Raw genomic sequence first — 22,904 nt, forward strand, 5'->3', positions numbered from 1 at the left:
TAGGCAGCGACAGCCCATGAGGCGTCAACCTTCAGCAAAGATTTAACTACATAAACTCCAAATGGAAATCTCATGTTAAGTTTTCTAAACAGTCTTTATCACAGCCTGCAGTGTCACCTTCAGACAAGCTGCTAAATACTATCATTTTTGATATCACAGGTCTTTCTGCAGATGTTCCACTTGTTTAACCCTTGTGCTATCTTAGATGACCCCACCCTTACATTGACGTGTTCTCCCTACCATGACAAAGGTGGATAAAGGTGGAAAGATTTCATGTAATCCATGGACATCAGTGAAGATCACAAATCATTGAAGAAAAAAGGTTCAGAGCACTGTCTAGTGGGTCTAGATGACCCAACTCCCAATGTTAAAGGGCCTAGAATAGCACAGGGGTTAAAAGGTGGATATTTTCAGTAGAACATAGTAAAACATAAATATTGGAGGAATACTTCAACGATCTAAGAGAGGAAAACAATTATAGTTAGGTGGGACATTTTTAAAATAGATATTGTCAAAGCTTCACTTACGGTTGGTAAGGTTACCTTGTTTTATTTACGTAGAACGGCGTTAAACAGCTGGAACAGGATGAGGGGGAAGGCTAAAGATTTGAGTCTGTTTGTGAATCAAAGATAGAATGAAGACAGAAATCAATAGAAAACACAGAGTTGATTCAAAAGAGCATTTATTAGATCCAAACAGGCTGCAGGAATTTTACAGACAGCTTTCAGTTTGAAGCCTTTTGACACTAAGATGCAGTTCTGCAAACAGCCAGCAGGTGTCTCCCTTCTCCCACTTCTCTTCAAGTGTGAGACATCTGGAACCAGAATCTTGTGATCCAGAGTTCTGGTTCTGTCCCTGTTCCAGAGACAGAACCAGGATCCAACGCCTGACTGTATTTTCCCCTGACCCACACATAGATCTATGTCATCCAGAAATGTTCTGTCTGATCAATGATTCCCTCAATCCTTGATTGGTCCATCACAAACTCACATCTGTCCATCAAATGTAGATCAAAGAAGATCTAGAAAAGAATCCGTTTGTCTGCAGGTCTGTTTTTCTCCAGATCCTGGAGCTGCTGAACATCTGAATCCAACCCATGTTTCAGATCAACACTCCCAAGTTAGAATGAGAAGAGGAAGTGCAGTTCTCCATCAGTCCACCGGGGGAGCTGCAGCACAATAACTGTCCACTTGATGCTGAGAGAGACAGTGGAGCTGATCTCAGATCAGTTCATGCTGCAGCTCTGACACTCATCTCCACTTCCTCTGATTCCTCCATCACTCTGCTCTCCACCTCCCAGGAACACCGTCCAGTCACAACATCTCTGCAGACCAGCTGCTGCTGCTGCTCCTCTCTGCTCCTCCAAGAGGAACATCAGACTCACTAGTCCAGCCCCGTCCACCTGCAGAGAGAAAGTAGAGAGACAGAGATGAAGGAGTGTCTCCTGATCCTGGTCTGTCAGTCAGTGATGCAGCACAGCAGCAGAAAGAGCAGCAGGAGCTTCAGTCCTGTTCAGAGCAGCAGCTTCCTGTCATCTTCACCTGTTGGAGCTTCTGCTGCTCTGATTGGCTGACTGTTGTCCTGAAGCCTGTCATCATTCTCCTCAGAGCTTCACTGAGAAGCTGCAGCTTCACAGGAAACTCTGCATCTTTGCTCTCAGACTAACTTTAGGACCAAACATCTGGAAGCAGCTGGACTGACTCCAACCCTCTACTGACCTCAGAGTCTGCAGTTTGGAGTTTGGACTCTCCACCAGATCCTGGAGCTGCTGAACTTTGGAAGAATCAAGGAAGTCGTGGGCTTTCTGAAAAAGATGGCGGACGGGACGCCGGCGTAATTCGATGCTCCCAACAAAACAGGAAAATAGACTCCTCAGAATCCACTATTAACAAACGAAGATAAGCACTCAATGAAAGGAGGAGTCGAAACCAGAGGAAAAATGAAGAGACAAGACCAGATGAAGGGAAGAAATGTAGATAAAGCCAAAGAAGACGGAGACGAACGTGCTGGTGCTAACCAGCTAGCTGAAACCATGCGTTGAGGACTGGACTCCATTAGCAAAGAAATCCGTGACCTAAGAGCTGACATGGAACAAGACATGATCTCTTTGAAGGAGCAAGTTACAGAAGATGTCAAGAAGGAAATCTCCGAATTGAAATAAGAAATCTAATCTACCAACAACTGGCGACAAACAATAAAACCCTTCAAACGCACGGAACCCAAATTGCCGACGCCGAAGAACGCATCGCGCAAATCGAATCCTGGAACATGGATGTGAAAGATGCCCTCTCTAAATCTCTGAAGCAACAAAAAATATTAAACGAGCGGCTCACAGACATGGAGGGAAGAAGCAGACGTAACAACATACGAATATTTGGAATAATACCGTAGGACGAGGAAAAAAGCTCAGCGATAGACTATGTTACAAAACTCCTCTTGGAGAAGCTCTCCCTGCCTCCAGAAACCAGCCTTCAGATACAACGTGCCCACCGAGCGCTCACTCAAAAGCCAAACGGCGGCGCACCACCGAGGTCCATGATAGTCAATTTTCTCCAATTCACTACCAAAGAATCGGTCCTCAAAGCAGCCTGGCAGAAGAAAATCGAGGTGGAGGGGAGACGGCTTATCTTCGATCATGATTACCCGACGGAGGTGGTCCAAAAGCGCAAAAGATACAGTGGAGTCAAAAAAGCGCTTAAGGAAAAGGGGGTCCGTTTCCAGACCCCTTTCACCAAGATGAGAATTCACTGGGACTCTGGAGTGAGAGTTTATGAATCTGCGCGGGAAGCGGCAGAGGAGTTGACAAGAAGAGGATTTACGGTGGAGCTCCCCACACCGGACAACACTGAAGATGACGTCATGCAGGAGCGGCTGCTTCATGGATTTCCATGGCAACGACCCGGCGAGAAAAGCGGAAATGGAGCAGCCCGGCGCACAAAGGAGAAACTCCAGGAATTTGGACGAGCTTCGTCTTAAAAGTTACAAATGAATATTAAGTTAAGTCCTTTCCTTTTTTTTCTCAACATATATAGTCTTCCTCCTCATATCATAATCTGTGCTGTTGGGAATATTTACCCATATGATGGAAGTTGGACTAGTAGGTTTAGGTGAAAGATTTTTTCTCACCACTACTGAGGGGCCCTCCTTACACGCGAGGAACCCCCCCTCTCCCACCAACAGGGGAAGGAATGGCGTGTGTTCATTCCACTTTTGGAAGCTAAATTTGTTTCAGAAATGTGTTTTTTTTTTTTTTCTTTTTTTTTTTGGGCTGCAAGTTCTGGCCTTTTGTTCAATGTTCTTGGGCTGTACATCAAGTTTTGGAAGAAAAAAAGCAATGGGTTGTAATATAGAAATGGTTACACTTAATGTGAATGGTCTAAATAATCCCATTAAAAGGAAAAAAGTCTTCTCAATGTTAAAGAAAGAAAATGCACAGATATTATTTCTACAAGAGACAAAGTTAAATGATCAAGAACACAACAAGTTTAAACAAATGGGATACAGAAACACCTTTTATAGCTCCAATGAATCAAACAAGAAAAGAGGAGTCGCTATTCTTATAACGAACTCCATACAATTTGAATGTAGTAAAGAGATAAAAGACAAAGGTGGAAGATACGTAATGGTTAAAGGGAAATTGCAAAAGAACTAATCACAATGATAAACATATATGCCCCCCCTGGAGGTAAAAAAACATTTTACAAATCTTTATTTGACGTAATTGCACATGAGGCAGAAGGCATATTGATATGCGGGGGAGACTTAAATGTAACTCTGAACAGCCTAGACACTACAAGTGTTCGGAACCAGCATAAACCTTTGGCAGGATTTATCAACACAACTCTAGAGGAAATGGGAGTTATTGATGTCTGGAGAGAAATACATCCATTAGAAAAAGACTATACATACTATTCTGGGTCACACTCCGTTTATTCTAGAATTGACTATTTTTTAATGAACACATGGGATAAATATCGAGTGAAAGCTTGCGAAATTGGTACAACGAATGTCTCTGACCATAGCCCGGTCTTTTTAACAATTAATATAGACAGGAAAAATCTGAATCTAAATAGATCTCAGCTCTAGAGTAAAAATAATTAAAATGAATATCACCCCACGATTTCTCTACCTATTCCAGGCTTTACCAGTAAGAATACCACAGCATACGTTTAATTTATGGAATAAAAATATATCTAGATTCATTTGGAATGGAAAAAAGCCTAGGATAAGGTTTTCCACCCTTCAGTTATCAAAAGACAGAGGGGGGTTGGCATTACCAAATCTCAAAGAATATTTTTATGCAGCACAGCTGAGACCATTAGTCTGTTGGTGTGTACCAGAATATGAAGCAAGGTGGAAAGAAATAGAGATTAAAAGCTTAAACATACCAATACAAACAATTTTAGGTGACGTTAAACAGACTGACTATAACCAAAGTAATGTTGACTTAATTACATCCTTTACAATAAAACTATGGGAAAAATTAGTTAAAGAATACAAACTACAAAAGGAAATAAAAATACACAGTTGGATTGCTTATGATCCAAAATTTCAACCAAACCGATATGATTCAACATATAGACAATGGATAGACAATGGCATAACTGCATGGTACTCTATTACAAAAGACGGAAATCTACTTAGCTTTAGGGAATTAAAAAACAAGGGTTATTTCATCTTTTTACCGTTCTTTTATTGAAAACAGGAAAAGTTCATCATTTTACATTAAAAGTAAATGGGAATCTGAGCTTAATCAAAAGATTACAGAAGAAGACTGGTTTAAAATGTGTCTCACACAGTGCTCTTCTACCAGCTCTCAAATATGGAAGGAATTTGCATGGAAGAATCTCACACGGTATTTTATAACGCCCCAAATCAAAAGCAGACAACTAAAGAATCTACAGGCTTGCTGGAGACAATGTGGGAGTCAAGATGGGAATCATACTCATATTTTCTGGTCATGTCCTAAACTACTATCTTTTTGGAATGATGTAACAACTGTCATAAAAAATGTTATTGGATATCACCTGCCAAACGAGTTTACAACTCTGTATCTGGGTAATATTGAAGACTCTGTACTGAATGAAGATGTTTACCTAGTAAGGATATTACTCTTGGCAAGCAAGAAAACGATAACAAAAAAATGGCATTGTAATAACAATAAGAAAAACAGCCCAATTGCAGTTTGTTGTGTCTGTTCTGTTGTTTGTTGTGGTTGCTGACCTGTGTATGTAAATGATGTCAAATGAAAACGTTCAATAAAGACAAAGTTTAAAAAAAAAAGAATCAAGGAAGTCGTATTGACACTTCAGTTCTGTCAGGTAGGATGGGTTGGAGATCAGACAATCAACGATGCTCTTTGACAAAATGCATCTCAACCTGAATCCAGAACAAAGAGTTGAGTTTAAAGACAAAGTTCATGTTTTTCATCCTTCACTTCTTCTAAAGAGTTCAGAGCTGAAGAAGAAGATCAGAAAGTTTAGAAAAAGTCCAAAGATGTGAAGCAACAGCAGCAGATCAGAAGAGTCCAGCAGAAGCAGAGAAGAAGAACATTCAGGAACATTCAGGACAACATGCAGCTGCTTCAGGAAAGAAGTCCAGATGTGTGAAAGTCAAACATCAGCCTGTGGCTGCATCCAAACCAACTGATGTTTCTGCAGCAACAGCAGAAAAAGTCCACTTCCTCTTTCTGCTCAGCTCTTCTCCAAACAGCACTGAATCATGGGAGAATTTCAGCAGCAGGATGCTGGAAAGTCTTCATCCCAGTTTTCAGGAGATGATCTTCCAGTCCTTCTCTGCTGCAGCCCTTCAAGCAGAGACTTTCAGCTCCAACAGATCAAAGCAGAGAGAAGAAGGAAGTGATGAGGAAGAGTCAGCAGCAAATATTGGACATTGATCCCTGATCCATGACTTCAGCTCTGAATGAAGAGTCAGAAGCTGCTGGGAGCTTTGATGGATGATGTGATGATGTTTGTGGATGAAAAGGTGAGGATGTTTATGGAGGATGTGTGGAAGACACAAAGAAGAGCTGATGGCTGCAAGCAGAACTTAGTGGAGCACAAATGTCAGCAGACAGCTTTGAAACAAGCAGCTGCAGGAAGGAAAGAAGTTCTTCTGCAGATCTTTGAAGAGAACAAGCAGCTGCAGGAAGATGCTGCTGCAGATCAGAATCTGGACATTTCTGCTCACTGTGGGTCACCACAACTTTGTCATCAGAATCAGAAAAAGTTTTATTGCCAGGTTCAGTGGAGCGCACTTTACAGAACGAGGAATTTGACTTGGTGTATAGTGCAATTAAGAATAAGTTAAAAATTAAATTAACAACAACAACAGACTATATACAGTAGAGTAAGGTGAAGTAAAGTGGGAGCGCAGCTGGGCTAGGATGGTGGGGCCTGTAAGTGGCAGCGATAGACCTTTGGTGGTGGTGGTGGTGGGGGGGGTCAGCTGGGGGGAGTTGGGGTACTGTTCAGCAGGCTGACTGCAGTGGGGAAGAAGCTGTTCTTGTGGCAAGAGGCTCCGGTCCATCAGGACCAGGACCTCGAGCCAGAGGGGAGGGGCCGAAAGAGATTATGTCCTGGATGAGAGGGGTTGGCTACAATCCTGGCTGCCCGCCTCCGGGTCCTGGAGATGTGCAGCTCCTGGAGAGACGGGAGGTGGCAGCCGATCACCTTCTCTGAGGGGTGGATGACGCGCTGCAGCTTGGCCTTGTCTCTGGCCGTAGCTGCAGCGAACCAGACTGTGATGGAGGACGTGAGGGTGGATTCGATGATGGCAGTGTAGAAGTCTACCAGCATCTTTTCAGGGAGGTGAAACTTCTTCAGCTGCCTCAGGAAGTACATCCTCTGCTGGACCTTCTTAGTGATGGAGCTGATGTTCTGCTCCCACTTGAGGTCCTGGCTGATGATGGTTGCCAGGAAGCAGAAGGACTCCACAGAGGTCACCGGGGAGTCACAGAGGATGACAGGGGGGAGGGGGGCTGGGGCCTTCCTCAAGTCCACTGTCATCTCCACTGTCTTCAGAGCATTAAGCTCCAGGTTGTTGGCGCTGCACCATGACACCAGCCTGGCTATCTTACTCCTGTAGGCCGACTCATCTCCGTCAGCGATGAGGCCGATGAGTGTGGTGTCGTCAGCAAACTTCAGGAGTTTGACGGACTGGTGACCAGCTGTGCAGCTGTTTGTGTACAGGGAGAATAACAGGGGTGAAAGGACACAGCCCTGGGGGGATCCGGTGCTTGTGGTCCGAGTATCCGAGACGAGTTTCCCCAGCCTCACATACTGCTGTCTGTCCGTCAGGAAGTCTGTGATCCACCTGCAGGTGGAGTCAGGCACATTCAGCTGGGAGAGTTTGTCATGGAGCAGGGATGGAACTATTGTGTTGAACGCGGAGCTGAAGTCAACAAACAGGATCCTGGCGTAGGATCCTGGAGAGTCTAGATGCTGGAGGATGAAGTTGAGGGCCATGTTTACAGCATCATCTACCGATCTGTTGGCTCTGTAGGCAAATTGCAGGGGGTCCAGGAGGGGGTCTGTAACGTCTTTGAGGTAGGAGAGGATGAGGCGCTCAAAGGACTTCATAACTACAGAGGTCTGCAGTCATTCAGTCCTGTAATTCTGGACTTTTTGGGGACAGGGATGATGACTGAGGATTTGAAGCAGGCTGGCACATGACAGGACTCCAGTGAGGTGTTGAAGATGTCTGTGAACACTGGAGACAGCTGGTTGGCACAGTGCTTCAGGGTGGAGGGGGAGACAGAGTCCGGACCCGCAGCTTTGCGGGTGTTAAGCCGTTTAAAAAGTTTGTTTACATCTCCCTCTGTGATGGAGAGGGGGGAGTGGGGGAGGGGGCGCTGAGGTGTGAAGCTGTGTAGATGGGTCAGGTGGGTTTGTGGGGGGAAGGGATGTTGCTGGACAATGGCTGGGGGGGAAGGTGATGGGGCTGCCGCCTGTCTGCTCAAAGCGGCAGTAGAATTTATTCAGGTCATTGGCCAGACGCAGGTCGTTCAGAGAGTGGGGGGCTCTGGGCTTGTAGTTGGTGATTGTCTTGAGCCCTTTCCAGACAGAAGCAGAGTCCTTTGCTGAGAATTGCTGCTCAATTCTCACACCATGGGCTATTTTAGCATTCCTCACCTCCTTGCTAAATCTGTGCTTGGCCTCTTTGTATTTGTCTCTGTCCCCACTTTTGAATGTAGCTTCTTTCTCTGACCTCAGCTGTCTGAGCTTAGCTGTGAACCAGGGTTTGTCGTTGTTGTAGCTCACCCTGGTGCGTGTTGGAATGACGCTGTCCTCACAGAAGTTGATATAGGACGTCACAGTGTCTGTGTACTCATCCAAGCTGTTTTTTTAGGAGTTTTTCCTTCACGCGAAGGGGGGTCCAAGGGCAGGGATGCCAGTATAGCTTAGTCAGTTTGTTAGTTCATTTTAGTATTTTCCTATTGAAATCTTTGTATTCGTGATCCTTTTGATTTCATGTTTTACTTCGAAACCCATCGAGACGACTGTTGTTGTGATTTTGGGCTATACAAATAAAATTGAATTGAATTGAATTGAATTGAATTGTTGGTGGCAGACCTGAAAACGTCCTAGTCTGTGCAGTCCAGACACTCCTGAAGTTCCCCCACAGCTTCGCTGGTCCATTTCTTGCTGGTCCTCACAGCCGGCTTGCAGAGCTTTAATTTCTGCCTGTAGGCTGGAATCAGATACACGATGATGTGGTCGGACAGGCCCAGTGTAGCACGGGGAACGGCACGATAAGCACCGCTGATGGGGGAGTAGCAGCGGTCTAGTACCTTTCCCTTTCTGGTTGGACATTTAATGAACTGTTTATATTTGGGGAGTTCAGATGACAAGTTGACTTTATTAAAGTCTCCCAGGACTAAGGCGTCTGGGTTTGTCCGTTCTACACTCAGAATCTCCTCAGCCAGCACTTGCACGTTGCCCTGCAGTGGGATGTAAACGCAGATGACGAAGAATGAGGAGAACTCACGGGGGGAGTAGAAAGGCTTGCAGTTGATGATGAAGGTCGCCAGGTCCGGAGAACAGAGTTGAGAAACTTCTGAAAGATCGCTGCACCAGCCGCTGTTGATGTAGAAACATATTCCACCTCCTTTCGTTTTGCCGGAAAGTTCCACGCATCTGTCCGCTCGGTGCAGCTGGAATCCCCGAAGCTCTAGTGCAGCGTCCGGTATGACGTCGCACAGACACGTCTCCGTAAAATACAAAACACGGGGAGTGGAAAAGTCTCTGTTTTTGTTGAGCAGCACGCTCAGTTCGTCCGTTTTATTGCAAAGTGAGCGCACGTTGGAGAGGAATATTCCGGGCAGCGCAGTGCGAAATCCGCGCCGGCGGAGACGCACCAGCGCACCTGAGGCCGCTGGGCCTCTCCTCCGGCGCTTCACCTTCTTACGTGCCTGCTGGGTCAAAATAGCCAGTAAATCCACTGTAGAAGCGAGAAATGTTGGAAAAGAGAAAGAACCCCCAGAACTGAGGCATGAGCCGAATTAAAACATAAAGTAAAACAAAGTAGAGCGCACCAAAACACCGAGACAGCTGTCCGTGGCGCCATCTTGCCATCATATCATATTGATCTGAACAAAACTGAAACATGGAGTCTGACCTCAGAGTCTGCAGTCTGGACTCTCCGGAAAACCATGAAGATGAGGAACTCCTGAATCCTGCAGATTGCTGAAGGTCATACCCAGTATTGTCAGATAGGATGGGCTTTTCTCCAGAGCTGATACCAGATCTTCACGGCTGATATCTGACAAACTGCAGAACCACAACCTGCAATCAGACAGAAAAGTGTGTTCTGGAGCAGTGATGCAGCTGGAGGTCCAGGAACTTGGTCCATTCAGTCAGGTGGGACCCGCCCTGATGACAGACTGACAGATGACATTTTCACTGTTTGCTCATTTCTTTTGGATTTGGACCAAAAAACATGATCATGAATGAAAATGCAAAAGATTAGAAATTACTTGAAATGAAGTTTAAACAGACGAGGAATTGAAATGTCATTTATCATCATAAAATGTTACTGACTAAATAATTAAATTCAATAGATTTAAATATTTTCAAATAATCATATTGCAGAAAAACAGCTGAAAAAGTCTTTAGCTCTCCTCTGAAAGCATTTCCTGACATCTCTAAACTGTAGAGGGGCCTTGAAAAACATGACGATCCATGGGGCCCAAAATGTCTGAATGTGGCCCTGAAGAGGAGCTGCTGATGGTTCTGCTGGTAGTCTAAGGCAGTGTTTTTCAACCAGTGTGCCGCGGCACACTAGTGTGCCGTGGGAGATGGTCAAGTGTGCCGTGGAAAATTGCCCTCATTAACTGATCTAAAAACATTAACCATCTCCAGGAAATCAGCTCTTTGTTCATCCAAACAGGTCCTGATAAAACACTGAGTAGTTAGGAATATAAACGATCATAAAATACTTTTTTCGTTGTGTTTATTTGATTCTATTAAAGACATTTTGATAAGAATGACGGTAACGCGAAATAGCTGCAGCTATAACTGTGTAAGGAAAAGTCCCGCAGCTTTTACTGTCTCCACGACACCACCAATCATTCTTGAAGGCTTAATCACATGTCATCAGTCTGACCAATCAGAAGTGGTTAAAGTCTCCACTTCCTTGTTCCAATTTAGCTCATAACTCAGTCAGTTCCGACAAAAACACCAGCTAAAGCTCGTCTTTAGCGGTGTAACTTTCCACAGAATCCGGTATCAGACCGTGTAACAAGTGAACAAAACCATGAAGCTCAGAGACGCGAGTCTTTCTGCCGTTTTCTCGCAGTTTTCACACTACATCTCCCATGATGCATTGGCTTAAAGGGACAGCGTCTTGAAAACACAACGAACATACAGTTTGTATGTAACTTAGCTTTTATTACATCTTTTAGAAAAACATCTGCAACTTCCTGCTTTTTCTGCCACAATTATCAAAAAAATGCACGTCAGATTGCCGGGGGGGGGGGGGGGGGGGGGGGGGGCTGTAGATCAATACAGACTATGAGTTTCTGCTTTTTTTTTTTTTTTTTTGGGATGCTGGTGTGCCGCGGGATTTTTGTCAAGGTTAAAGTGTGCCGTGGCTCAAAAAAGGTTGAAAAACACTGGTCTAAGGTTTTTAGCTGGTTCTGGTTCTGCTGGTAATCTAATTGTTCTGCTGGTAGTCTAGGGTTTCAGGTGGTTCTGTTTTTAGTCTCAGGGTTTTTGCTGGTTCTGCAGTTAGTCTAAGGGTTTCAGCTGGTTCTGGTTTTGCTGGTAGTCTAAGGGTTTCAGCTGGTTCTGGTTCTGCTGTTAGTCTAAGGGTTTCAGCTGGTTCTGGTTCTCATGACAATTGTTTCTATAGTCTTTAGTGGCATATAAGTAGCTTTTAACCCTTGTGCTATCCTAGGAACTTTAACATCATTTGTTGTTGTTAAATAAGAGAAAATGTCAGCCTTAAAAGCTCAAACTTTAATGAAAAATGCATAGTTGCAGGACTTCTTACAAATAAAAAAATGTAACAAAGATCTTTTAAAAATAATTTCTAAACATTTAGAAGTTTTAGACCTATTTGACATGCAATTTAAATTATTTAGAAAGCCCAACAATAAGTAAATAATAATAATATTAATAATTATAATAAGAATAGTAAATCAATAGTAAGTCAATAATAATAATAAAAAGTAAAAACAAAAAATAAAAAATCAATAAGAAATAAGAAGAAGAAGAAGAAGAAGAAGAAGAAGAGTTTTTTGAGTTTTAAAACGTCAGTTTATTCAAGGATCACAGACAAGAAAAAAACAACAATCACTCACATAAAAAAGGAGCAAAACAAAGTTCACCATTTGACACACGACATAGAACATCAGCAAAGCACCAGATTTTTTCAAAACAGGACAAACGGTTCGACAGTCTAAAAAAAGAAAATTCTAATTTGAGCCTGGAACGGACATTGCAGCGCCAGACACGAACTGCATCAGCCAGAGGTTTGCCCGCTATTTTGCGCTTCCTGCTGACGTGAATCGCAAGTTTTGCTTCACCAACAATAAAATTAAGCAGTTGCCACTTTTCCATGTCTTTTTTCCTGTACCCGGACCCATAGATAAAACAACGAACGGAAAACATCACATTAAATAGAGCAAATACAGACGTTAAAAGAGTGAAGAGACCTGAAAGCCTCTTACACTCACTAAAAACATGAAAAATGGTTTCCCGTACACCACAAAATGGGCAGCAGTCAGAAACAGTAGGATTGAGAACAGAGATAAAAGAGTTCGAAGCAATAGCACCATGTAAGATCCTCCATTGGAGGTCTCCAGTTCTCTTCCGTATGGGAGCCTTGTAAAGAACTCTCCAATGTGGTCCGTCCTCACCTCCACTCAGTTTGCCAGTCCACGCACTAGGAAGGCGGTTCTGCAACTTAGTTTTGTTCAAGACCTTCACACAGTTAACATACAATGTCCTTCTGTCCGCGCAGTGAAGAGTCAGGTTGTTGGGATTGCAGGGACGAAGCAGCTGTCCGGTAAGTCCACCCAGATCAGGGCTCAGCCACACCTCTGGAAAGAGGTCATCGTGGATGAGAGCAGTAGTCCCGTTGCAGTAATCAGCCAGGAGTCCCCTCACCCCAGCACCCAGCCTGTCCCTCCAGCGGTCCAGGAGACGACGTGCCATTCTGGCGGACCGGAGACCCAGCGAGGAACACAAAGAGGAGACGTCCGACAGATCGGGTCCCGCTGCAGTCACCAGCTGCTCCAGAGTCAGAACTCCAGACCTTCGAAGGGTCAACTGAAGTCCAGGGGTGGTGTCATCGCATATGTCCAACCATGCCCCAAAGATCAAGGGCTCTTTTAAGAGCCAACAAAGAGAGGGAGAGTTTTTTCGTTTGACAACATTAAAAAGATGCCAGGACTTAAAAACACCCTGATAAAAAGGAGGCACCCCACGTACATCTAAAAATTTGGTGTCCATTAAAAACAGAGCATCATCCAGCCCCAAACCATTCACACGCCTCAAGATGCAGCTAGCCAGCTCCCTCCACATTAAATCTGTCGGCCCAGCCAAAAAACGTTGCAGGAACTGGATCCTGAAGGTGGCAGTTCTGCTGGCCAGGTGTACTAGGCCCTGCCCCCCCTCCTCCCGGGGAAGAAATAACACTCCCTGTGGCACCCAGTGTAGACTGTCCCAGAAGAAATTGACAAGTTTGGACTGAATCTGAGACAGTAACCCGGAAGGGGGGTCCAAACACATCAGCCTGTGCCAAAGCAGGGAAGCAACAAGGTTATTAATAACCAATACTCTCCCCCTAAAAGACATCTGGGGAAGCAGCCATCGCCATTTGTTCATCTTCCCCTCCAGTTTATGGACAACATCCTCCCAGTTCTTTTTTTCCGTGACAGGACCACCAAGAAAAACCCCCAGGTACTTCAAACCATCCTTCCTCCATGTCACATTAGATGGGAGAGTTGGGAGAGCGTCCGGCCACTTTCCCACAGCAAGGGCCGCAGTCTTATGCCAGTTAACCCTAGCAGATGACAACTTAGAAAAAGCATGTATTGCATCTACCAACACATCCACATCTGCCTGATTTTGAACAAAAACAATCACATCATCAGCATAAGCTGATAAAACAATGTTCCTCCGGAAACCAGGCAAACACAGACCCTCAATACTTGCACGGATCTTATGGAGGAGGGGCTCCAGGGAGAGAGCGTAGAGCATGCCAGACAGAGCACAGCCCTGCCGTATGCCCCGACCCACCTTAAAAGGAGCACACAGACTGCCGTTCACCTTCAGCACACTCTCAGCCTCGGCGTAAAATACTCTGATTTTGGCAATGAAACCAGCGCAGAACCCAAACTTCTCCATAACTTTCCAAAGGAAGCTGTGTTCAACGCGGTCAAAAGCTTTTTCCTGGTCCAGAGAAATCAGACCTGTTCGTATGCCCAAAAGCTCAGAGACCTCCAAAACATCTCGAATTAAAAAGACATTATCGACCATGAGTCTACCTCGGACACAGTAGGTCTGGTCCCGGTGGATGATCTGCTCCATAGCATCCCTCAGCCTATTGGAGAAGGTCCTGGATAAAATTTTGTAGTCCACGCACAGCAGAGAAACGGGTCGCCAGTTCTTAATTTCTTGAAGGTTCCCTTTCTTTGGCAGGAGAGCTACAACAGCTCTGCGACAGGACGTCGGTAGAGCACCAGAGAACAAACAGTCATTGAAAACCTCCAAGATGTCAGGAGCAAGGATGTCCCAGAAAGCTTTGTAAAACTCCACAGTGAGGCCATCAATCCCAGGGGCCTTCCGGCCCTTCATGCTCTGAAGGGCAGCAGACAGTTCAGGAAGCTGGAGAGGCCGGTCCAAATGAGAGTTCATCTCCTCGGCGACATGAGGCAGTCCACTGCAGAACTCGTCCAACAGGCCGTCATCACCATCACACTCACTGGCGTAGAGTGAGGAATAAAAGTCCACAGCCCTCTGTCTGATCTGGTCAGGTCCAAGCAACTCCTCTCCGGTGTCAGACAACAAGGAGTGCATCACCTTCATCTGTCCATACTTCTTCTCCAGACCAAAAAAGAAGCTAGAGGGAGCATCCATTTCAGAAACATCCTGAAACCGAGACCGAACCAAGGCCCCCTGAACTTTAGAGTCCAGCAGGCGCTCCAAAGTCAACCGTTTTGCTTTTAGGAGCTCAATATGCCCCTGATTTTGAGTGGACTCACTCAAAGACTCCAAGCCCACAATATCAGTCTCCAAGTCTTCAATAAATCGACAGTAATCACGCGTAACGTTGAGAGTGTACTGCTGGCACAAAAGCTTAATTTCACACTTACCACGGTCCCACCATTGCCCAAGAGAACTAAAATCATGTTTCTTTTGTCGGAACTGAGTCCAAAAGAAACTTAAAACATCCTTAAAACCAGCATCAAACGTTAAAACTGAATTAAAATGCCAATATGCACTTTTAGGCGTAAAATCCTTCACATAAAAGACACAAACCACAAGAGAATGGTCAGTAAAAGCAACAGGAAAGATATTACAGGACTTAAAAACATTAAAATGGTGCTTAAAACAATAAAAACGATCAAGACGGGCGAGAGTCAACCGGCTCTCATACATGCGGGACCAAGTGTATTGCCGGCAGTCTGCATGCATCCTTCTCCATACGTCCACCAGGCCATGAGAGCAGACCAGCTGCCCCAAAGCGCGCTGTGAGGCCGGATGAGGCTCTGTGTGGTTGCGATCCAAAAGCTCATTTTCAGTACAATTAAAATCCCCCCCCCAAGAATAAAAAATCCTCCGAACTACAGCTATCCAGTTTAACACTGAGTCGTGCAAAAAAACTCTTCCTCTCAGCACCAACAGTCGGAGCATAAACATTCACCAAAAGCACAGCAAAACGCTCAAACACCGCTCTGACCAGTAAAACCCTTCCTGCAACCAAATGTTCCACCTCCATAGAAATTGGAGTAAACCTCCTGGAGAACAAAAAACCCACCCCACCACTAGCTGAGGTGAGATGGCTCAGAAGGACCTCACCATCCCACTCTCTGTTCCAGTCCACCTCTAGACTGGGATCACTGTGAGTCTCCTGAAGAAACAAAACATCCAGGTGTTTGGCCCTCATGGTCTCAAAGAGCAGGGCTCTCTTCAAGGGTTCTCTGGCACCATTAACATTCAAGCTGCCCACTTTAAAGGAATCCATCAAATAAAAGGGGGGAAAAAAACAGGAAATAAAATAAATAAGAAAACCCATCATGAATTTAAAAACCAAGTTGTTGTCGGACTTTCTGCATCTGTTTCCTCAGTCTGTAAACCTCCTGATCAGTCAGGTCAGACTCAGCCCTGTGTTTTATGAGGTGCTTAGCAGACACATAAAAAGCTTTCACATCAGGGAAATACGAGGGAATGTGCAACTTCTTAAAACCTTTAGTCTGTTGCAGAAAACGTTTGAACATCTGAGCAGGATACAGTTTCATGTCCTGACTATTGGACAGCAAAGAGCTGCCCTGAGACAGTTCACTGCAGTCAGACCAGCATCCCTCACTGTCGCTGCCGTCAGTCACAGCCGCCCCCGCCGCTGAGACCACCAGTCTGCTGGCCTTAACGCCCACATCTGCAGACGTGGAGTCTGGAGCTTTCTTCGTTTCAGAGAAACCCCCACCTTCCCCGATCCACGCGCTTCAGCATCGACGTCATCGATCCCACCTCCTAGACACGCCCCACCGTCACCCACCACACACTCCACAGACGCACCCGAACCACAACACTCAGAGGGCTCCACCGCCCCCTCATCCACACACACAGCTGCGGAAGCATCCACCCCAGATGCCCCACCAGAAACTTCCAACACATCCACCACCTCAGTGACATTCACTACACCCTCTACCGAAACCCCTCCCTCTGCAACCTGACTCACCGCTTCCTCCACCAGACCGTCTCCACTCACCACGTTCCCATCAGACTCGCCCACCGGCTCAGGCCCGTCCTCCACGGGTTCAGGACAGGCTGCCAATTCCTCCGGAGGACGCTCAACCAAAACGGCGCTTCGCGGCGCGGGCGCGGGGCGATCAGCGCGCAACCCACGCTGACCATCACTCGCTCTACCCGCCGCCGCCGCGGCCACGCCCCCCGAGGCAGAAACGGCGCGGTGTGGACAGGCCTTCACCAAATGCCCCTCATCGCCGCAACCAAAGCATTTGAACGAGGCAGAAGTAGCAAAAAGCACATATTCATAATCATCCACACGCACCTTAAACACAGAATTCAAGTCCTCCTCCTTCTTGTGGAGGATCATGAACACATGTCTGCGGTGAGACACGACGTGTTTCAGCAGGGGGGACTTACATCCTGACATAACTTTACGCACAGGTGACACCACCTTCCCGTGTTTGGACAGTTCTCGCACCAGAAACTCGTCACTAATGAATGGAGGGACGTTAGACAGCGTGATCTTGGTCGCCGGCTGAGAGAGCGGCGTGACGGTTTCAAACACGCCATTGATGGAAATGCCCTTCTCAACCAGCGTGTTCACCTGCTCCACCCTCTCTACAAACAAAACAACGGCTCCATTCATGCGAGCAGCAGATTTAATTGCTGCATGCCCGATAACTTCCCCCACGGCCAGAGCCACATCCTCCACGGTGTGCAGGGAGCCGGCACCTGTTTTAACGCCGTGTTTCCTGGTAAGTGAAGTGAGGGCCATGGCGTCCAGAACGCCACCAGCTCCACACCCACCACCGGAAAAAACCCACAAAACAAAAAAAAAAACCCAAAATAAATGAACTAATAATACACCTAAACCATCAACAACTAACACCAAAGTGAAAAAGTAAAGAAAAGAAGAACAGAAAAGGCAAAGAAATCAATCACTCCTCAGCTCCTTCAATCACCCTCCTCTCAGAAGAAGAAGAAGAAGAAGAAAGAAAGAAAGAATAAGTCAACAAAAAGTCCAAAAGTTAACAATAGATTTACCCCCCAAAAAACAACAGAAAAACAAATAAAATCAACAGACTTCCCCTACTGATTCATTTGAGTGATTAATTTGTGTAACACAGATGGTATGGTTTCGGGTTTTAAGTGAACAGTCTGTCCTCTTATCAAAATGTGTTTTGACAAAATGTTTTGAACATAGCCAGACTGTATTGCTAGTTGGTACCACAGTGATCCATCTGGGTTAGCTCTTTTGATAGCTTAGGCCCACTTTTTCCTTAAGTATGAATCCATTGGAAACCTGCAAGAAAAGTTCAGTCACTGAGTCAGAAATGTATAAATCTAGATTACTTTAATAGCCTAGTGCTAGAATACTGTAGATAGGTTTAACAAAATAAATTTTACATTTGAAAGCAAATTATACAAACATCATGCAGCATGTTGATAATAGCCGTGCAGCATCATGCATTTCAACATGTGTACGATTAATGAAGCCCCTGCAGCATCAAGAGAAAAAAAATTATAGTACTTAACTGTCAAATGTTATGCCTTCCTCCTTCATGGAATCATTTTTCTGATTTTGGCAGTTGAAACACGCACAATGAACTGGTATTATGCAAAATATCTGTTTCACATGCATGCACTGCAGCAGTAACTTGACCTCACCAAGATGGCGGTGCTCTCCTCCCATGAAGAATCACGTGATGTCTCTTCCAGCGATATAACTCATTGGTTAGCCCTGCCTTCAGCCCCTCAGACTCATGGCAAGTGGGGAATCTTGGGTCTAAGACCATGAGTGAGGGGGCTATGAGCAGAAGTGACGTCCATGCTGTTTGGCTATTTGTGGGTACGTTAAACTAATTGGGCTTTAACACTGGTCGGGAGGGTCATGGTCAGCTCTCCAACACAGTTATTGAATAAGCAGCTTAATAGATGACTTTATTTATTCCATGAAGAACTAATGAAATAAATATTGATGAGTGCGGCAGCGGTTCAGGCGGTTGAGCGGGTCGTCCAATGATCCAAGGGTCGGCGGTTCGATCCCCACTCCCCCCAGCCAACTGTCGTTGTGTCTTTGGGCAAGACACTTCATCCTCCTTGCCTCCAGTGTGGCTCCACTGGTATGTGAATGCGTATGAATGCTCCGGTGATGGTCACAGGGGCCGTAGGCACGAACTGGCAGCCACGCCTCTGTCAGTCTGCCCCAGAGCAGCTGTCGCTACAACCGTAGTTACCATCACCAAGTATAAATGAGGAGTGAATGAATAATGAACACAATGTAAGCGCTTTGAGTGATTTGAAAAGTGCAGATATATCAAATCCATTATTATTATTATTATTATTATTATTATTATTATTATTATTAACAATATAGTGATTGATTCCCTAATACAGTCATGAACAAGCTGAGTTATTGCTATCTATTCCCATTTCATCAAAAATGTGCTTTTCATACTAAAAGTCAATCATTAAATTTTAAATTAAAAATAAGACATTATTATTTATTGAAAGTTAAAATTCAAGTATGCTACACACATCTGAAAGGCAATTATTACTAAGTATTTAATGTGTTTATTGTGAATATGAATTACTTAGACACCTCAAGGATGCTCTGTCCAGATGTTTGTGTATTTGCTGATGTAAGGGTAATTAAAAGATGAATGTTGATATACAAAGAATTATCAGTTAAATGCTGTTGGATGAACAGTAAAATATTCAGTTTTTTCATGTAAACCTGACTTCAGAGGAGTCAGTGCCTCACCACCCATCAACCTCACTGCACGTCACTGAGTAGTTTGTGTGTCAGAGAGAGGCAGAAAAGAGTGAGAGAGAGATAGTGTGTGCGTGGGTGTGTGTGTGTGTGTGTATGAGATGAGAGAGGGGTGCCTGTGTCTGTGGAGGGGGTATCTGACATCCAGGGTAGTTGCTGTGTTAACTCTCAAGATAGAGCTATTTCATTTTTACTTCAATTTTTTTCTCAGCAGAAAGACCCAGAAATAATTCAATATTTAAAGATCTTTTCAAACTATTTTCTACAAATAAATTTCATGTAGAATCCTTTGAATGGTTTTCTGAAAACTGGAAGCTGAAACTAATTTGGACGCCAACTTGAACTTTCTACAAACAGATCTGTGAACATTTTTTCTGACATGAAATGGATCTGTGTTCTAAAATAGGTTGGATATCCTGATTTACAAGATCCTGATTGAAACAGATCAGTTTCTATCAATCATCAGAACAATCAATTCAATTGATGAAGAAAATCGGAACCAATCCTCAGTTTGTTTCAAACACGGCTATAGACAGAAAATCTTCCAGTGAAACATCAGAAAGTTCTTCCCCTGATCCGTTCTTCTTATCCTTCAGGGAGTTCAGCTTCTCCACTGACCTCAGAGTCTGCAGTCTGGACTCTCAAGAAAACCACACAGATGAAGAAATCCTGCAGGATCTGGTTCCCGCTAAGGTCCAATTCTGTCAGGTTAGACGGGTTTTTCTTCAGAGCTGAGCCCAGAACTTTACAGCTGATCTCTGACAAACTGCATCTTTTCAACCTGCAATCAGACAGAAAACTGTGTTCAGGAGCAGTGATGCAGCTGGACGTCCAGGAACTTGGTCCATTCAGCCAGGTGGTGACAGACTGACAGATGACATTTTTACTGATTGGTCATTTCTTTTGGATTTGGACACAAAAACATAATCATGAATGAAAATGCAACAGCTGTTGCCAAGGTCACTCCCCATGGGGCGGGTCAGTTAATCAACTCACCTGTGCAGTGTCCCATTTGAGTCCAGGTGTGTAAGTTGTTCATCCTTCTTTACTGCAGCACTGCATTCTTCGCCGGTTCTCCATGCTCGCTGCTCTCCTTGTCCTTCTGCGTCATGATGTGCTCCCCCCGTTCTTTTTGGATTGTTGGATCCCACTTCTTATAGTGTGGGGGCGTCTGTCTCCCGTGTCTGCCCAACCAAATTCGGCTCCCGGCGCGTCTGATTCATGACTTCTGAAAAGTTCTTATTTTTGTAACTATGATCTAAATGGACTTTAATGAAAGACCATGTGATGTTTCCATTGATGGTAAAGCTGACCAACCATGTTATTTATTACAACACGAGCGCTTTCTGTGTCTAAAATCAGTCCCAGAAGAGTTCAACCATGACTTCAATGCTTGAGCTAAGCTCCTCCCTCTTTGTGTGTCTTTGTGTGTGTGTGTTTCTTGTGTGTTCCCCTGACAGCAGCAGTATGTCGTCAACAACAAGCTGATTCCTGGAGAAAAGTGACAGTTTCAGCTCTAAGGGGTCTGAAGTCCATCTGAGAAGATCACTAACTCATCAGTCCTGCTGTCCCTGAAGACCGGCTTCATGTTCAGAACCAGCTTCATGTTCTGGGCTGGGATTGGATGTGTTGTGGTGGCAGTAAAGCAGGTTCAAACCCGGATCAAAGCAGAATGTAGAAAGTGTCAAAGTGTCAGTCAGACTCACAGACAGAATGTTCCAGATCAGCAATTATTGGTTATTTCTTGATGTTCTTCATCTTTGGAGAAAAGCAGAGCTAAAAAATCAAACAAAGTTCCATCTATCTGGTAAAAACTTTGATTCATTCAGTCTTTCCCGTATGGACAGATTTCATTGACATCTTCTCTTTTCATGTAAATTCAGTCAAACATGTTGATCCTTCATGATTTGGATGAGTTGATATGACACAGTTTTTTCTGCAGCAGGAACATGTGAGAGAAAACCTGCTGTTCCTCAGGTGAGCTTCATCATTCCATCTCAGCAGCAGATGAGGAGGATGTGCTGCTGGAAAATCTGCCTCACAGACTCAGTTTGCAGCTTCTGATTTCAGATTTGACTTCTAATTTTTGATATGAAGCCTCTCTGGATAAACCAAATCCCTGTTTTCTCCCTGACAGCTGGGAGGAGTTTCTGGAAGCAGGAACTTTGCATCTGGAAAACATCTGGCTTTCTCACCGCAGAAAATAAATCCCCACACCACTTTAGAACCATCTAGGAAAGCAATATGGGATGTTTTTCAGCTGAATCACTGGGATCCATCTTCATGGTTTTTTTTTTTTTCGGTTCCGTGTTACAGCACTGATGCGTTTGGCTCGCTGCGGCTATACAACTATCTTCAAATGACTTAAAAAGTTGATTTTCTCCAAAAAAGATAGCTGACCGTGGCCCCTAAGAAAAACCAGGACTACGAAGACCTTAAAAAGACTCTTGATGATATCCAAGCTGCGTTGTATCCCTTTATGGAACAAGTGACCGCTAAGCTAAGTCCGCTCTTGGAGCTAATGGAAAACTCCCGAAGATTCCGAGCTCAAAACGAGCAACGAGAAAACCGGGTCGACATTCTGGAGAAAAGACTGGACGATGTGGAACTACAAGTAAGGATGAATTATCTCATTCTCACTGGAGTACCAATCAAACCTCGAGCAAAGCTAAATGCAGCTGGAGTTAGCATTGCTAAAGCTAATAGCGCTAGCATTGCTAACAGTTCTGAAACGGAGAGCAGTGGAGAGTCTCTGGAACACCAAGTGGAATCATTTCTCACATCTAAACGGATTTCGCTGGATCTCAACACCATCGAGACCTGCCACCTGCTCCCCAGGAGAAAGGAGACGGATAAACCAGCGATCCTCATCAGGTTTGTGAATCAAAAACACAAGCTAGCTCTGATGAACCAAAGGAAGAATCTGAAGGGATCTGCTGCTTATCTGAACGACCATCTGACCAGAAGGAAAATTGATAATGTAACATAATTTTTCATATATTTTTTACTTTTGATACGTGATCAAATTTTTGCCAAGAAAATCTCTGAAACAGTGTTATGTCTATTTTACTGATATAGTATGATTTTTTTAGTCATATCAACGACTTTTATAAGTAAGATAATCTGCATATATTTTGAAAAACTGATCTGCATTTGCAATGTTGATTTCTAAAAGTTCTTTTTTACATAATAGTTAAAAAGTTCATCTTTGTCATGTGCTTTATTGACACTTAATGATTCTTAATTCTGTCCGATAAAAGTTTTGAACCGGATGATGATAAATCATGTAATAAAATGGTTACGGTAGAACACGGGTAGGATTATACAAGTTCACTTCCTTCCACTCTCTTTAAAGCAATATTTATTTATATGCCTAATTATCTTAAGTTTGATTCGTCGTTGTATGAATGTATAACTGATGATTGGATTGTTTTTGTGTATTCTTAGTTGATTGCTTGAAATAAACTAATAGGGCTCTAATTTCAAATCAAATCAAATCAAATGTTAACATCAAAGTGATCGTGTCAGATGAAATCTTTCCTGTTTGAAGGAGTTTCCTTCATGTCACAATAGGATCCCAGATCTCCCATCAAGCCTTGCAGCTCCTGACTTTGTGATGAGTTCCTGCAGAAACTCTTGGAAATCTCATGTTGATTCTCTGCCAGTTGACATCCATGGAGATTTTCACTGCTGTTGTTCAACTTTAGTTTGTC

General features: G+C 44.3%; 1 protein-coding gene across 1 annotated transcript in view; it reads left to right on the forward strand.

The window, feature by feature from the left end:
* The window catches only part of LOC105355327 (NACHT, LRR and PYD domains-containing protein 12-like), a 1,049,862-nt gene that overhangs the window by 112,118 nt on the left and 914,840 nt on the right, over positions 1–22,904 (forward strand). The window lies entirely within an intron of this gene.

Source organism: Oryzias latipes, chromosome 2, assembly GCF_002234675.1.
Source record: "Oryzias latipes chromosome 2, ASM223467v1".
NCBI classification, from domain to species: Eukaryota; Metazoa; Chordata; class Actinopteri; order Beloniformes; family Adrianichthyidae; genus Oryzias; species Oryzias latipes.